The 16331-nt window shown below is 49.5% G+C and overlaps 1 pseudogene across 1 annotated transcript; it reads left to right on the forward strand.

Moving 5' to 3' along the window:
- The first annotated feature begins 12024 nt into the window (after window positions 1-12024).
- LOC104675194 lies at window positions 12025-12883 on the forward strand (annotated as a pseudogene). The gene has a single exon (XR_749736.1). The product of XR_749736.1 is annotated as a 60S ribosomal protein L6 pseudogene (transcript).
- Window positions 12884-16331: the final 3448 nt, after the last annotated feature.

The following is a 16331-nucleotide window of genomic DNA, read 5'->3' on the forward strand; positions in this document are numbered from 1 at the left end:
AGAACTTTGGGAGGCCGAGATGGGTGGATCACAAAGTCCGGAGATTGAGGCCATCCTGGCTAACACAGTGAAACCCTGTCTCTACTAAAAATACAAAAAATTAGCCAGGCGTGGTGGCAGGCGCCTGTAGTTCCAGCTACTCAGGAGGCTGAGGCAGGAGAATCACTTGAACCCGGGAGGCGGAAGTTGCAGTGAGCCGAGATGGTGCCACCGCATTCCAGCCTGGGCGACAGAGCGAGACTCCATCTCAAAAAAAAAAAAAGAAAAAGAAAAAAAAGAAATATATGCACACATGCAAAACACACAAGCTGCACAAAGCAGATGTGTCAAGGACATGAAGATATTTCTTCCAGGGTTTCTAGAAAGTCCTTGGAATAGTTCTTATTTCAGATATGTAAACATGAGCCCCTCTCCTTCATGCCTTCCTGGCACTGTATTGTCTGGATCTGACTAAAGTGATTTCATCCTTGTATCTGCAACTTTCACAAGTAAAACAAAGTTGGAGAATTTACACTTCCTGATTTCAAAATTTACTACCAAGCTAGAGTAATTAAGACAATGTGGCACCCACATATGGATAAATACGTAGATCAATGGAATTGGATTGATGGTCCAGAAATAAACCCATACATCTATGGTCAATAGGTTTCAGACACAACAATTCAAAGAATAAAGAAGAGTCTTTTCAGCAGATGTGCTGGAACCATCAGACAGTCCCATGCAAAAGAATGAACTTGAATCCTTACCTCACACCATAAACAAAAATTACCTTAAAATGGATGAAAGGCCTAAATGTAAGAGCTAAAACTATAAAACTGTTACTCCCCCAACACACACAAAAAAGCATAAATCTTTATAGCCGTGGATTAGGGAGTGGTTTCTTAGATATGACACCTAATACACAAGCAGCTGGAGAAAATATTTGGTAAATTGGACTTTGAAATTAAAACCGTTTGTGCTTCAAAGGATACTATCCAGAAAGCGAAAAGATGACCCATGGAATGGGAAAAAATATTTGCAATCCATATATCTGAAGATACTTAGAATATGTAAAGAAATCTCTCAGCTTAATAAAAAGACAAATACCCCCACTAAAGAATCAGCAAAGAATTTAAATAGACATTTCTCCAAATATTATATAAAAATGGCCGGTCAGATATGAAAAGATGCTCGACCTCAGTAATCATTAGAGAAATGCAAATGAAAACCATAAAAAGAGACCACCTCCCACCCACTAGGATGGCTAAAATTAAAGTTATTCACTGGTGTCAGTGAGGATGTGGAGAACCTGGAACCCTCACTCATTGCTAATGGGAGTGTGAAATGGCACAGTCATTGTGGAAAGCAGTTTGGCAGTTTCTTGAAATGTGGAACATGAAGTTACTGCATAGCCCAGCAGCACTTCCACTCCCAGGTATCCACCCAAGGGAACTGAAAACATGGCCACACAAAAACTTCCACATGAATGTTTCTATCAGCACTATTCTTAATAGCCAAAAAGTGAGGAATCAAACCAAATTTCCATTAACTGATGAATAGATTTTTAAAATGTGGTATAGTCATACAGTGGAAAATTGCCATCCATATAAAGGAATGAAGTCCTGAAACATGCTACAACATGGAGGAACCTTAAATATATATAATTATATACATATTAATATAAATAAATTATATATTATAATTATACATACATTAATATAAATTTTTTTGAGACAGAGTCTCGCTCCATCACTCAGGCTGGAGTGCAGTGGTCTTGGCTCACTGCAACCTCTGCTTCCCAGGTTCAAGCCATTCTCATGCCTCAGCCTCCTGAGTAGCTGGGATTACAGGTGTGTGCCACCACAACTGGTTTTTTTTTTTTTTTTTTTTTTGCATTTTTAGTAGAGACGGGGTTTCACCATGTTGAGGCTGGTCTCAAACTCCTGGCCTCAAGTGACCTGCCTGCCTCAGCCTCCCAAAGTGCTGGCATTACAAGTGTGAGCTACGGTACCCAGCCTAGGAACGCTGAAAATATTATGCTAAGAGAAAGAAGCCAGATACAAAAAGTACACAGTGTATGATTCCATTTATACGAAGCATTCAAACTAGGCAATCCAAAAAGCCAGAAAGTAGATTAATGGTTGCCAGAGGCTGTGGGGAGGTAAGAAGGGGAAATGGGAGGGAAGAATGGGAAAATAGGAAAAAGGCTTCCTTGAGGGTGATGGGAATGTGAAATTATGCAGTGGTGATGGCTGCCCAGCTTTGTGACTATACTAAAGCCACTGAATCGTGCACTGAAATGGGTGAATCTCAAGGCATGTACATTACAACTCTCCCTGTTTAAGCAGCTCTTGCTGCCTCCCTCAGCTCCATGCTCATTTGCATAGGCTGCAAAGAGCCCTCCTCGTGCAGTGGAGCCCAGGGAGAAAAGATAAGGGATGTGACGTGCTGCAAACTGCAGGCAAACAAGGACGTATTCTCTCAACTCTGTGTCTCTGGGAGAGAAGATTAAAGCAAGGAAGGCAACGCAAGCAGACAACAGGCACCAGAGGCAAACTCAGCAGGTGACATATAAAGAGCCTCTGGAGTCTGGGGGCATGGGGTGAAGGATAGAGGTAGCCAGCACCCACGCCGGCAATGCCTGGGAGAAATTCCAGCAGGCCTGAGCCCCTGCAGATACACCTCACCATGTGCAATAAGTGGATTCCTAAAATGTAAAAAAAAAAAAAAAAAAAAAAAAAAAAGATTCCATGCATTGATCAAATCCTGCTTAGAATGTGTTTAGAAGAGCCAACAACTGAAAAAGAATCCCACAGTGAAACAGGTTGCATTATAAATCAGCATTGCCACGTGGTTTTTCTATTGGGTGAAGCCAAATTTTTATTGTAGGATTTATGGTATACCCGGAACCCCCTGGCTTAGCCATTTGAGTCGATTAGGAATTGTTCATTGCACACTGTGTGCCAGGCACTGTTTGTTCTTCACCCACTCAATATTCCTCACCCTTGGGGCATGCAAGGAGCTTTCGGACAGGCCCTGGCCTCTAGGAGCTCACTCCTGTACCTAAACTGCCACCAGGCCATGAGGACAGGGCCAGTCACACTCTGGCTGTGGCAGCAGCTGGACACCTCACATCTATGGAACCCATGACACCAGATGCTCAGGAGCACGGACGGAAGGGGCCTCACACTTGCATCCTGGGACATGTGAGATGCAAACGTCCCCAAGACAACATGGCTTCCTGGATCACTCCTGAGGTGCTCCCCCAGCTCGGTGCTCAGTGGAGCTGCACAGGGAATCCTGTGGAGACATGCTTCTGCCTAAAAGGGGCCATGTCACCAGCCCAGAAATGACTCTCCCCATTAAAATGAGCAGAGTTTAAATCCCCTCTCTCCCATCACAAAACAGAGGGCAAAGAACTGCAGCACTGGGGAACAGAAGGACTGAATACTTCCCAGGGTCAGAAACAACACTGAAGGGTAAGCCATTGAGGAGGGTGCCCTCATTTAAAATCAGCTAACATAATTTCTGTGCTTAAATTAAACTGCAAGATGTAGGAAAGACACTGGGTTCCCAGCAAGCGTGGATGAGTGGAGGAAGCACAGAACCTGGGTGTTGCAGGAGGAGGAAACACCAGGATCATTCTCTTTTGCCGCCTGCCTCTGGCCGCAGTCTCACTGGCCCCTTAACGAGAAGCATCAGGTGTGTGCCAGGCTCCTCCAGAGGATCTGTGGGGTACGGTTAGGTGTCAGCTAGGGAGGCAGCAAAATGAACCGGACCCTGCTGCAGAGGACCAGTTAGCCACTCCCCAAGTTTTGGCCACCTTCCTCCCGCTTTGTGCTCACAGGCGTGATCCAGAAAGCCTCTGCACATCATAGGTGGGTGGCCAATCCCTGTGCATCCCAGATGTGTGACTTCCTACACAAAGTATTCCCCCAGGTCCACAGCACCAGCAGGCCAGGCCAGCGGGCGGGCAGGATGCTTCAGCACCAGGGGCAGGAACCCTGGGAAAGTGGCCGTAGAACACCAGCAGCCTCTTGTCACACTCATGAAAGGTTCAGGGATGGGGGTGTTGGGGGTGGCTGGGTTCAGGGGAACCCTTCCACTCTGCTACCTTCAGCAGAGTCACGGAGCCCCTCAGCTGTCACCTCATGGTTCCAATGTGGCTTCTGCACTTCTGGGCACCACTTGCAGATGTGACAATGTTCACTTAAAGAAGGGGGCACTTCCTCCAGTATGTCTCTTTGAATTAGGGAGGGAGAGTTTCCTAAAAGGTCCCAGAGACTCCCTATCAGGTCCCACCGAGCAGAGGAGCTCCCATGCCCAGGCCCTAACTGCAACTGGCAGCTAAGAAGGAGAGTGTCTAAAATGTTCACCTCTGTGACAGGACATGGGTTCTCCTGGACACAAAGAGAAGGGACAGGCGGTTGGGCAGCCAATCCCAGTATGTTCCAGATATGCCACTTCTTGCATAAGAGGTTCAGGAATAAACTCACCATGTGATTTCTGTTGAAAGATGGTCTTGTGCAGCAAAGATGGAACTTTCTCACTGAGATTCTACTAACCTTGTTTTTAACAAGTTTTAAGTGTGAGCCACTTTCCAAACTGAGATGGGATAAACAGAGCTGCACCCAAGCAGATCTTCAGTACTGCATTCGCCACACTGTCGCATAATTGCATTTTTCTGCATCTCTCCTCCGTGTTAGCTTGAGCTCCACCAGGGCAGGGATAGCGCCTTAACACTGAATTCCAACAGGTGAACTTGTGCCTGATACAGGCAGGTAGTCCAGTTTCGGTGTTTGAGTACCATCTATTACCAGGCACTGTTCTAGGTAGTGCATAAAACAAATGACCTGCTTTCACAGAGCTTACCTTTTAGTGGATGGAGATAAATAGGTGTATATACAAGTATATACATGTAGAATGTCAGCTGATGGGTAATAAGTGCTGCAAAGTCAGGATGAGGGGCTAGAAAGTGATGAAGGAAGCTGCTCTCTCAGCTGGATCACTGGGAAAGACTCAAGAGGTGACATGGCAGCAGAGACCTGAAGATAGCAGAGACATGCAGTGAGGGAGCCATGGCGCTTGTTGAAAAAGAGCATTCCAGGCAGAGGAAAAGCAGGTGCAAAGGCCTTACGGCAGAAATCTGCCCAGAATGTTCAAAGGCAGCACGAAGGCCAGGGTGCCTGGAGAAGCGTGAATGGGGGAGGCAGTGGGAAATAAGGCCAGAGGGGGCACCAGGGCCACATCAGCGAGGGACTCGTGGGCCACAGTCAGGACGTAGGCTTTATTGACGAATGTGGTTGTCATTGTCCGGTTTTGAGTGAAGGAGAAGCATAATTCAACTTGAATTTACTTTTTTTCTTTTTCTGAGATGGAATTTCACTCTCTCCACCAGGCTGGAGTGTGGTGAGTGGCGTGATCTCAGCTCACTGCAACCTCTGCCTCCCAGGTTCAAGCAATTCTCATGCCTCAGCCTCCTGAGTAGCTAGAGATAACAGGTGTGCGCCACCACAGCCAGCTAATTTTTGTGTTCTTAGTAGAGATGAGGTTTTGCCATGTTGGCCAGGCTGGTCTTGAACTCCTGACCTCAAGTGATCCACCTGCCTCGGCTTCCCAAAGTGTTGGGATTACAGGTATGAGCCACTGCACCTGGCCTCAACTTGCATTTTAAAAGAAGCATTTAGGCCGGGCAGGGTGGCTCATACCTGTAATCCCAGCACTTTGGGAAGCCGAGGTGGGCAGATCACCTGAGGTCAGGAGTTCAAGACCAGCCTGGCCAACATGGTGAAACCCCGCCTCTACTAAAAATACAAAAAATAGCTGGGCATGGTGGCACATGCCTGTGGTCCCAGCTACACAGGGGGCTGAGGCAGGAGAATCGCTTGAACCCAGGAAGTGGAGGTTGCAGTGAGCCATGATCATGTCATTGCACTCCAGCCTGGGCAACAGAGCAAGACACCATCTCAAAAAAAAAAAAAAAAGAACCATTTTGGCTTTACCCCCTGAATACATTGGGAGTAAGCATGTGAGGAGACAGCCTGGGGGTGGGGGTGGAGGTGGGGGTGGGGGGGGGTGCTGCACCACTTCTGAGAAGCACCTCTCGTTGGGGTGGGGTGGCACCGTGGCTAACAAGCAGGCCTGGGAGCCAGGCTCCCTGGGTCCCAGCCAGAGCTGTGACCTTGGACACGTTGCTTAGCCTGTTTGTGCCTCATCTGATTCACTATAAAGCGGGGATCATAACATTACCTTCCTCAGTGGTTCTCAAAGTATGGCCTTGGCCAGCAACATCGACATCACCCAAGAACTTACTGGAAATACAGATTGTCAAGCCCCAGCACAGACCTGCCATTTCAGAAACCCAGGGGGTAGAGCTGTCAGACAAACTACAGGTCATCCCACCAAATCTGAATTTCAGACAGATGATTAATATTATCCATGCAATATTTGGGCCTGCTTATATTAAACGATAATTTGTTATCTGAAATTCAAATGTAATCAGATGTCCTGAATGTTTATTTGTTAAGTTTGGCAGCCCTGTCTTGGGGGGGACCCCGCAATCTGCATTTTATGGGGTCCTCCAGGTGATGCTGGTGGCTGCATTGCCTGGAGGTTTCAGAGCACGGACCTTCCTCGTCAGTGGTGCTGGAGGCCTCCGAGTTTAGCACAGTGCCTGGCTTGTGGCCAGTGCTGGAGGTGGCCACCATTCCACCGAGTACTCACTGATGCCAGGGAACTGAGTGCCTTGGCAGAGGCCCACCGTGGGTGTGGTCTCTTCTCCAGGAAGGTTCTTATCCTACATGGGTTGAGTTCTTGGAGATTTTCAAAGTACATTCACCTGATTACCTGAAATCATTCCACTCCCTCCCTCTGATGGGCATAGGAAGAGAGTGCCCATCCTCCTCATGGCTCAGGAGTTTGAAATTTCTCTAACTCAGTAACCAAGAAGGAACAAAGTCTAAAATCCAGCTGACTAATGACACTGCAGAGAGCGTAGGTTTCAGTTTCTGGATTGCTCTGGTCAGTTTTGCTGAGCACTTGGACTGAGGGGGCCTAAAGGAGTCACTCTTGTAAATGTTAACTCAGTGGTCAGAACAGAAGGCTGAGGTGTTTTTGTGAAGACAGCAAGGAAAACACACTTCCTGGCTTCCCTGGAAATAACAGACACATGTGTCCTAATTATGTATGAAATGAATGAATAATGTGTGTTCATCCTATCATCACCCAACCCATTGGTGCCAATGAATGATGCCAACCTGTTATATCAATAGTCAGAAATTTTATGTGAAATCGTCATCCTGAGTGGCTGTCAGGAATATCTGAAAAATACTAATTATCATGTTAGATTGGCCCTGGGAAATAAACACAGAACTTAAGTATCTAGTAAAGTACAGAGCGCACCCCAGCCTCACTTACAAATATCTTCTCAAGATGCCACCGTGTCCTCAGAACTCGATGTGTTCACACACGTGGCTTGTTCCCCAGCAGCAACTTCACATTCAAGCAGAATTCAAGCAGAGGCCTGGAATTAAAACGTCTCCACTTTTCTTTAACCAAATGGTAGTTCTAATTATAGCATTCACACTGGCGTGCGTGTTTATTTGTTCATCTCTCACTTTGGCTTGTAATTAAGAGTTAGTGCATTGTGCCTTAGAAATGGGTGACAAATTATTACAATGTGTTCTGGGCTGTGGGTGATTACAGCAGGTGGTTAAGGAGGCTTGGGGTGTTATCCATTTCTATAATTATGTCCTCCTGTTACATTTAATGTTCATGACCAGGACACAGGGAATGCAACCTTTAGTCTCCATCCCATCAGAAAAGGTGTTTGGACGAACAGAGGCAAGATGGCACAGTTCCGGGTTCTTCACTATCAACTTTCCCGCGCCCGGGAAAGACATGGGTCGACTGCGCAGGTGCAACCCGACCTCCAACAGAGAAGAACCGGAACCCGCCTAGCCACGCCTACCACCCCCGCCCCCGACCAGCCTATGTCCCGCCCACTGCCCTCCCACTCCCGGGCCCAGGACATAAAAGCCGCTCCCGGCGGGTGCGCGGCGAACTTCCTTGGTCCCTGCTCCTGTGTGGACCTAGGAACCTCGCCTGAGAACGCCAGAGCGACTTTGTCGGCCTCCACTGCCGGAGACCGGTGAACCTCGCTCCCTCCCTCACATTGGCTTGTAAATAAAGTTTTTTTGCCTTGCCTACTTGCCTTTTCTCTGGCATTTGCTCTGGGGGTCGCATTAAAGCAAATCAAAAGGCAGCAGTGTCTTCCATGGAAGCATGTGGCCTCCTGAAAGCCCTGAAGGGCAGGCACTGGGAGCCCCCAGTTCTGGTCCTCACGCTGCCCTAACCGGCTGGTGACCCCAGAGAAGCCATTTCAAATCTAGCCAACTCCTCTTTTGTGAGCCTTTATCTGTCCTCCTAGTTTAGCAAACAACAGTGCTCAATAAATATATGTCAAATAAAGTGTGTGAATAAACAAAGTAATTGATGAAAAGCACTCAGCCCCACTTCGAATTTTCCTTTTTTTTTTTTTTCTTCTGAGACAGGGTTTTGCTCTTTTCCCCAGGCTGGAGTGCAGTGGCACAATCTTGGCTCATTGCAGCCTCTGCCTCCCAGGTTCAAGCAATTATTCTGCCTCAACCTCCCAAGTAGCTGGGATTACAGGTGCCCATCACCACACCTGGCTAATTTTTGTATTTTTAGTAGAGACGGGGGTTTCACCATGTTGGCCAGGCTGGTCTCGAACTCCTGACCTCAAGTGATCCACTCGCCTTGGCCTCCCAACGTGTTGGGATTACAGGCATGAGCCTCTGCTGCGCCCAGCCAGAGATTCTGAAAAAAAAAAAAAAAAAGAAAGAAAGAAAGAAAAAGAAAGAGAAGAAGGAAGGGAGGAAGGAAGGGAGGGAAGAAGAAAGGAAGGAAGGAAGGGAGGGAGGGAGGGAAGAAGAAGAAAGGAAGGAAGGAAGGGAGGGAAGAAGAAAGGAAGGAAGGAATGGAGGGAGGGAGGGAAGAAGAAGAAAGGAAGGAAGGAAGGGAGGGAAGAAGCCAGTAGCCTGGCCAGAATTTTCTTTGCTGACAGCATGCCTCTTATTAGGTGGCCTCACAGGGATAATATCCCTGTTACAGAGGCACAGAATTCAAATCTTGCACCCCTTGTATAAGGCATGGCTGCATGAGCTAAAGAAAATTACATCTCCCAGGGCCTCAGTTTGCCTACTTGTCAAATGGGATGCAATAACATTTACTGCCATGGCTGCTGGGAAATTAAGTGAGGTGACACGTGTAGACCATATGGTGGCAGTAGGTGCCCAACAGATGATGGTCCTCAGGATTTAGCTGGTGCCCTTCACATTCTTCACCCAGCCAATGGTTGTTGAGTTCACTCAAAGCCATCAGAGGTCCACAATCGGTCTGACCTGGCCCTTCCTGCTGTGTCAGGGCACACAGAGAGCCCATTGTCACTGTCACACCAAACTGTCCTTGTTTCTTTGTCACAATGTCCATCGTTCCCTGGCTAGTGCTTGGGCAGAAATGGTGGCTCCCTTACCAGCCCAGTGCCCCTGGCACTGACATGGTAGCTGACATTCCATCCCCCATGTCATGTCCCCCCACCAGCTCAGTAGCACACCTCTCCCCAGTAGGGCTTCAAGGAAGAATCCGGAAAGGCTCTTGTCTGAAACTCAGGAGAAACTCTCTTGGTGCTGAAAAAGCCCAGTGCTGCTCAAAATCATGCACCTCTCCTTTCGTGGGGAAGAACACCCACTTCTACAGAAAGTCCTGGGGCCACAGCGTCCTCAAAGGACCGCTTCCTGCAAGAGCCTGGGCACATCAAGGGCTACTGTCTGTGCCACCTGGTTCTACCCCATCTTCCTCACCACCTGCTTGGCAGAAGGGCTCTGACCTCCTTTTTCTCTTCCTGGCAGCTGAGATTTTCTCCACTCCACATTTTTCTCCTTCCAGGAGCAGGATTTTCCCTAACCTGCCTCCAGGCCCAGATGGCAGTCAGGAATCAGGCTTTAAGGAACGATTAACACCCAGTGTGATGATTTCAGATCCTGCTCCAATGACCTCCACATCCCCTAAACTATATGACTGCATGATCTAAAGAAAATCACTAAATTTCCCAGAGCCTCAGTTTGCCCACCTGTTCAATGGGATACAATAACATTTACTGCCCATGGCTGTTGGGAAAAGTCAGTGAGGTGATGCGTGTAGAGCACACGGTGGCAGTGGGGATGGCTCTGTTTCTCCTTGTTCGCTGCTGCCCTGTGGGGAGAGCACCCCCTGCACTGAGGAACAGAGTGACCTCAGGGCCCGCAGGTCCTGGGCCTACCACCCCACCCTCTGGAAATATAGGTGGGCATGGGAACCAGAGCAGAACAGCCGGTCAGTCATTTGCTTTCCTCTTCATTAACTTCACGCATACGCATGGTTCTCCCAAAGGCTGCCTTCTATTGGTCGTGACTTCAGTGTGCTACAACCAGTGACACTGTACACTGTGAAGAGCATTTCTGGATTGATTCCTGAACTTGACCTCTATTCCAGAAGTTTTACAACCAAATCATCTGGTGTATTGCAGTCATCTAAATAACAGCATCGGGTGAAATCAGTATCATTTGGGGACTCACAGCGAAGTCTGGAGCACTGTTTCTCAAAGAGTGTTTCCCACATCTCCGACGAGGTCCAGAGAGGCCTTACCAGGCTGCCTGGAGTTTTCTAGGAGAATGTGTCTGTGTTTTTGTTTGGTGCTGGCCTGTGCTGGGGGTACAGTGACAGCCTAGGGGATGTGGAAGTCAGGGGAGCAGGATCTGAAATCCTCACACTGGGTGTTAATGGTTTCCTAAAGCCTGATTCCTGACTGCCATCTTGGCCTCGAGGCAGAACTGGGGAAGATCCTGCTCCTGGAAGGAGAAAGATGTGGAATGGAGAAAATCTGAGCCACCTGGGGGAAACCGGAGGTCAGAGCCTTCCCACTAGGTGGTGCTGAGGAAGAGTGGGGTAGAGGCAGGTGGCACAAACAGCAACCCTTAGTGTCCCCTCTTCCCCTGAGGCCACACTCTCCAAGCCAGGAGGGTCACAAAGCAGCATCGGGAAGAGGTCAAAGCAGGGCCACGCCTCGACCTGATTCCCATGGGGACTCCAAGAACACCTGGCCTGCGGGCCCCACCCCCATGGCTCTGGGACTCCCAACTTCCACCCAGGCCAGGGCAGCTGGGTAAATACAGAGACTCAAAAAGAGCCCAAGGTGACACTCAGGGCCTGCCCAGCTCCATGTGTTATGGCAGGAACCCCTAGGTACCTATTAGCTGAGGCATGGGGACCTGTCAGAGAAAGTCATTTTCATGGGGTAAAGTGACTCTGAAGCCAAGGGCGCAATCAGTCAATGGGGCTGTTTGAGCCAAGAATCAAATGGAAGTTCCAGCCAGACCTCAGGGCACCCCCAGAGCAGCCAGGACGTCATCAGCCAGGGGGGACAGCTGAGCTCCCCAGACCACAGAAGACAGCAGCCACAGGCTTCTGCAACAGCCCACCAGGCTGCCCAGGGGCAGGACAAGACAGATCTACCACCTAAGCCTCCAGCAGCCAGGGCCTACCCAAGGGCAGAACAGCCACCCGCCTAGAGACCAGAGGCTCTCCTTCCCCCACCACATGCACTGCCCCCACTCAGAGAGGATCAGGGGCTGAGGGGAAGAAGGGAGGTCTGCAGTGCGGACCACAGGTCTGTGAAGAGACTGTGGCATCCACAAGAGACAATGCCAGCCAGTAGAAACAAAGGGGCTGCATTCTCTTTGCACCTTGGGTGCAGTGTGCTTACGTGGGGTTTAAGAATTCATGTAATTAGCACCACAGGCTAATGATAACCCCTCCCTAGATTACAAGACAGTCCCATCATCTCCAGCATCTGGCCCCTTGGAGAAGAGTTTGCAGAAGGAAGAAAAGAAGACCAGAGAACATTCTCTATAAGGCCCTTTGCAAGAAGAAAGCTCAGCTCCTGCCTTGGAAGCAAAGCTGTAGGAGAGCTCTTCTCCATCTTGCAAGATGGCAGGTGAAAAAGCTGAGAAGCCGGATACTAAAGAGAAGAAACCCGAAGCAAAGAAGGCTGATGTTGATGACAAGGGGAAAACGGATCACCTCAAGACTGAACAACTCAAGAAGGGGAAGTCCCATTGCAGCCTCAATCCTGTCCTTGTCAGAGGAATTGGCAGGTATTCCCAATCTGCCGTGTATTCCAGAAAGGATACGTGGAAGAGGAAGTACTGAGCTGCTAAGTCCAAGGTTGAAAAGAAAAAGAAGGAGAAGCTTCTTGCAACTGTTACAAAACCAGTTGGTGACAAGAACGGTGGTACCTGGGTGGTTAACAAAATGCCTAGATAGTATCCTACTGGAGATGTGCTTCGAAAGCTGTTGAGCCATGGCAAAAAGCCCTTCAGTCAGCATGTGAGAAAGCTGTGAGCCAGCATTACCCCCGAAGCCATTCTAATCATCTTCACTGGATGCCACAGAGGCAAGAGGGTGGTTTTCTTGAAGCAGCTGGCTAGTGGCTTGTTACTTAGGACTGGACCTCTGGTCCTCAATCGAGTTCCTCTATGAAGAACACACCACACATTTGTCATTGCCACCTCAACCAAAATTGACATCAGCAATGTCAAACTCCCAAAACATCTCACGGATGCTTACTTCAAGAAGCAGCAGTTGCAGAAGCCCAGACACCAGGAAGGTGAGATCTTCACAGAAAAAGAGAAATACGAGATTACAGGGCAGCGCAAGATTGACCAGAGAGCTGTGGACTCACAGATTTTACCAAAAATCAAAGCTATTCCTCAGCTCCAGGGCTACCTGCGATCTGTGTTTGCTCTGAGGAATGGAATTTATCCTCACAAATTGGTGTTCTAAATTTCTTAAGAAGAACCTAATTAAATAACTGATAATGTTTAAAAAATAGTAAATCTGTAGGGACAGAGGCCTGGGCCATGTCTGTGACCAGCATGCCAGAGTGGATGTGGGCCAGGAGGAGGCACAGTGAGCCGTGGGGACACCCCGTGCTGTTCACAGGGCCAGGCACCCAGAGCACGGAGCAGAGCGGCTTCCTTCTTCCCCAGGCTGCTGAGCCTGTGCTGAGCATGTGTGGAGGGCTCAGTGGGCCGTTTGTTGGGACTGGGAGCTAGCCCACTCTGCCGCCTCGGAGCAGATACAGCCATCAATTACCCCAGCATGTGCAAGAAGGACGCCACTGTCCACACGCTGGGGCCGGGTTTGCAGCGTACTCAGAGACGGAGATCTGGGTGCAAGGGGGTTATGGGGGTGTCCTGGAGACCAGCCCCCGCCAGGGGAGAGGGCAGTGGGAATGAGCAGCAAAGGCCTCAGCCAGGCTCACAGGCAGCTCTGAGGCTGGGTGGCTGCACAGCAGCCTGAATCAGGCAGGTGGCCCTGCCTGACATAGCAATCAGCCACTAAAGCAGGTGGCATGGGAGGGGCATGAGCTCACGCCAGGCAGCCCCGTCCAGGTGAGTCCTGGGAGGCGATGCCTGTGCCTCTGTCTTGGAGCAGGAGTTTGGGGCGCCCTCCACAGCATTCACACTAGGCTGGGCTTCCCGGCCAGGCCCGCGGAGGAGGGCCTGACGGGGGTAGGGCCTTACACCTGGTGCCTGTGTCAGCCTCCCCTGGATGGGATTTGGAGTTTCTGTGGATACCAACACCCATGTAGGGCCCGTGAAGACCTGCTTTCCAATTAAGTGAACACCTCCAAGTCCCTTCCAGCGTAAACAATCTCTGATTCCTTGATTTAATTCTCCACAGTTAAAGGAACCTCTGCACTAATGGGCTTGAGTGAAGTCTTTTTGCACAGTAATACGTGGTCGTATAACCCCCACAACATGTCTCTAAACCCACATAACATTTCACGGCTCTCGATAGTGATTATGGTTGTGCAGAGCTGAGATCTGAATGCTGGTTGCGGTTGTGCAGAGCTGAGATCTGAATGCTGGTTTCTACAGCGGATTTGTTACATTCAGGTAACGGGTTTTGGGACTTGAATGTATCTTTTTGGAGGGACACAATTCAACCCACAACACGCCCCCTCCTAGGCACCTGCACCCGGCGGTCCACACTGGGGATAAAGGCCCAGCCCTGGGCTCCACTCAGGATGACCCTGAAGGGCTGTGCCAGCTCCAGAGCTTCCCCGGGAACCAGCGGTTCACTGCCCGACGACTCCCTCTACCCCACTGGCATTTATTCTCTCCCTTCACAGACCTTAAACCCAAGAGCACTGCCCCGCACCAATAAACACTCTTCTGTCTCTGAGTGAGCTTCCCCAGGGACCCAGCCTGCATCAGGGACTCAGCTATGTGGGGACACGGGCCCATGTCGACGCGTGGCCTGGGGGACACGGACTCATGCCGATGCGTGGCTGTGAAACTGACAAACACATCACCCAAGGCCTCCAGGTGAGGGTCCCGACACAGCCACGTTGTGACAGGACAAGCTTGTTCCAGAACGTTTCAGAGGCTACCCCTGGGCAGCCACCTCCAGACTCCATTGATGAGTGGCCTTGGGAACCTCCCCCTGCCCCACTGTGCCCCACCCATGTCTGGTGATCCTCCCAGCCTGTAAACCGTGGCCCGGCCGACTTTAAGCAATTGTCAGTTATGTACTCACTTCTGCCTCCAAGACGTCGGTCAGCCTCTACTGTACACGCCTCACACTGGGTGCCGAGGACATGCAGCTCACAGTCATGGCCCTGATCTCGAGTGACTCAAACTCGGTGGGAAGGAAGACAAACGCACAGCTTTCCATGACACAGAGTGATGGGTGTAGGAGAGGCAGCCGCCAGCTGCCGTGGGAATCCAGAGAAATGAGACTTCAACCCAGACTGGGTCCACGTAGGTGCCTCAGAGACAAGGGGACAGTGGTCCTGGGAGGGGCACACTGTGGTCGCTCCTGCACAGCCAGGGAGCTACAGGAGTTTCCACATGGCCAGGTGCAGCAGGGAGGCCCAAGGGAGGGAGGCACCTGATTGTGAAATGAACAACTATTGAGTTCCATAGGTTACTAAACTAGTTGGAGGCAGCTATCCCCAATCCTACTCCAAGATACAATGCCTGATACATTTGTATCAGGTGGCTGTGGATTTGTGACTGTGTTTAGCACGTGGCCTGGGAGTTAAGACCCTCCCTCTCCCCTTTTCTGGTCTGGAGGGTTCACCTGAACCCCTTCCACATGGGGGGCCAATTTTTTTAATCACATCGGTCCTGGGTCTTCACCAGCTCATCTGACTGGTCTGGCGAAGTTACTTCTGCTTTGATTTATGAATTCCAAAACCAGATTTCTCACATCACAGGATTTCCAATCTTCAGATAAGCGAGGGAGGGTAGAAACCTTTGGGTCACTTTCGTTAGTTTCACACTTTCAAAACTGGAAAATTTCTAACCAGGGAAAGTGAAAGAACGTGAGAGCTTCAGCACAGGTCAAACACGAAAACACCTAAGAAATCAAGAGAATTAAAAAGAGAGGCTGGGCGTGGTGGCTCACACCTGTAATCCCAGCACTTTGGGAGGCCGAGGAGGGCAGATCACTTGAGGTCAGGAGTTTGAGACCAGTCTGGCCAACATGGTGAAACCCTGTCTCTATTAAAAATACAAAAATTAGCCGGGCGTGTTAGGCCCCTGTAATTTCAGCTACTCAGGAGGCTGAGGCACGAGAATTGCTTGAACCTGGGAGGCAGAGGTTGCTGTGAGCCAAGATCGCACCACTGCACTCCAGCCCTGGGTGACAGAGTGAGACTGCTTTTAAAAAACAGAAAGAAAAGAAAAGAGGCCAGTAGTCTGAAGACAGGAAAGGCCAGCTCAGTTTTCAAAAGCAGAGGAAAGATGAATTCTAAAAACCAACTAGGCCTGGTGCAGTGGCTCATGCCCATAATCTTAGCGCTTTGTGAGACTGAGGAGGGAGGATTGTTTGAGTCCAGGAGTTCAAAACCAGCCTGGACAACATAGACCCCCCATCTCTATAAAAAATTAAAACATAGTAATAATTAGCCAGTCGTGGTGATGCACATATGCAGTTGTAGCTACCCAGGAGGCTGAGGTGGGAGGATCACTTGAGCCCAGGAGGTCAAGGCTGCAGTGAGCTATGATTGTGCCACTGAATTCCGGCCTGGGTGACAGAGTGAAACCCCATCTCAAAAAATTAAATAAATGAAAAGTAGAAACAAACCAGCAAGCCTGACCAATTTTGAGCAAAATTCCAGTATGGAGTAATTTTTTTTTTTTTTTTTTTTGAGACGGAGTCTCACTCTGTCGCCCAGACTGGAGTGCAGTGGCACAATCTTTGCTCACTGCAACCTCCACTTC

This window comes from Rhinopithecus roxellana, chromosome 17 (genome assembly GCF_007565055.1).
Source record: "Rhinopithecus roxellana isolate Shanxi Qingling chromosome 17, ASM756505v1, whole genome shotgun sequence".
NCBI classification, from domain to species: Eukaryota; Metazoa; Chordata; class Mammalia; order Primates; family Cercopithecidae; genus Rhinopithecus; species Rhinopithecus roxellana.